The 1,510-nt window shown below is 40.1% G+C and overlaps 1 long non-coding RNA gene across 1 annotated transcript in view; it reads right to left on the bottom strand.

Moving 5' to 3' along the window:
• Positions 1-1,095, bottom strand: part of LOC106725723 — an 11,985-nt gene extending 10,890 nt beyond the window's left edge. The window contains exon 1 of the long non-coding RNA XR_001361647.1: positions 1,084-1,095. This is a non-coding gene — a long non-coding RNA (uncharacterized LOC106725723). The remainder of the gene's footprint in view (positions 1-1,083) is intronic.
• Between the last annotated feature and the right edge of the window lie 415 nt (positions 1,096-1,510).

The raw sequence follows: 1,510 nt of genomic DNA, 5'->3' as shown, positions 1-1,510 counted from the left end.
TCTACTGATATATATACTGTGAAAATAACAGAAGTGGGATCGCCATGAAGTTAGAAAAGCCACCTTGAAACAAGTTCAGTAATACTAATTTTGTGTAAAAATGAGAAACAGAAAAGTATTAAGGTCAAATATAATTTTTTAATTTTAATAAAAAAAGTAAAAGAAATTGAATAGCATTCTTACAGACAAAGAAAGCATGTCAAGAGCATATCAAATCTTATAATCTTTTATTTCAAAATGAGCTAAAAGGCATTGAGAAAATGATGTAAGACATAGAAGAACAATATAAATCAGAATTATGAACTCTGAAACGAGGTGACCAACTCAGGAAAGATTGAGAAGTAAAAGGAAAAATATCACTTCAGAATGAGCACAGTGAGGAGCAATATAAGAGTGAACTAACAGAGCAGATAATGCCTCAGGAAAGTAGGAAAAAACTAAAAATAAAAAGAAACTAAGAAAGAGATAAGATTCAAGAGGGAGTGACAGATATTAAAGAGACAAAGGAGAGCCACACACATAATAGAAGTCCCTAAAGCAGAAAGCCAAAAAGAGAGAACAAACTAAAAACTATACTTCAAGAAAACTTTCCTCAAAATAAAGGACATTATTGAGATTTTTTAAAAAGAAAACTTTCCTGCAATTGGAAAGATTTGAAGTTACAAATGGAAAGAGGGACCCTGTACTTGAGACTATCAGTCCAGAGTGACCAACATCAAGATAAAATGTAATAAAGTTGTTGGACTTCAAAGTAAGATGAAACCTTTGATCTGTAGGTAAAAACAGTAAGTGACGTAAAAGGAAATGAAAATTAGATTGTCATCAGTCTCCTCTGACAGAAGTGCAAGAAGAAAATGAAGTAATATATTTAAGACTACAAGGAAAAAAATGTGATCCAAGGATTTTATATGCAAAACTGATGATTTTAAAATATAAAGGCACACAATGTTATCAATGTGCCCTTCCTGAGGAATCTACCAGAGAATGAGCTTCAGACAATCAAAATGACAAGAGGGATATTACCATAAGGAATGGTGGCAAGCATCCTATCTAATAATAGACAAAGATGGTAATTGACCATACCTTCTCTTCGCCTCCCATTGGCTAATCAGCATAATATGCAAATTAGCCAAAAACAAAGATGATGGCTAATTTGCATACTGTAGGCAGGGCGGGACAGCGTGAGCTGCCATCCGGGCCCTGTGTGCAGCCCCGCCCCCAGCCGGGACATACATGTGCTGCCTAAGCCCTGCTCTCAGCCGGGACCCCATGGAGATTAGAGAGCAGGAAAGGGTGCCCACAGGCAGGGCCTGACCCTGGGTGTCCTGGAGATCCAGCGATAGGTGAGCAGGAAAGGGCAGCCCGCAGGCAGCCCCCATGTGGGCCTGCTCCTGAGTGGCTGTGGCAATCCCAGAGCAGGAAAGGGTGGCCTGCAGGCAGCCCCCATGTGGACCTGCTCCTGGCTCGTGGTGGTGATCCCAGAGCAGGAAAGTGCAACCAGCAGGCAGCC

This window comes from Myotis brandtii, unplaced genomic scaffold, assembly GCF_000412655.1.
Source record: "Myotis brandtii unplaced genomic scaffold, ASM41265v1 scaffold1841, whole genome shotgun sequence".
In the NCBI taxonomy this organism is placed as follows: Eukaryota; Metazoa; Chordata; class Mammalia; order Chiroptera; family Vespertilionidae; genus Myotis; species Myotis brandtii.
Note: the sequence above shows the minus strand (reverse complement) of the source record. Positions and strands in the feature narration are given on the sequence as shown.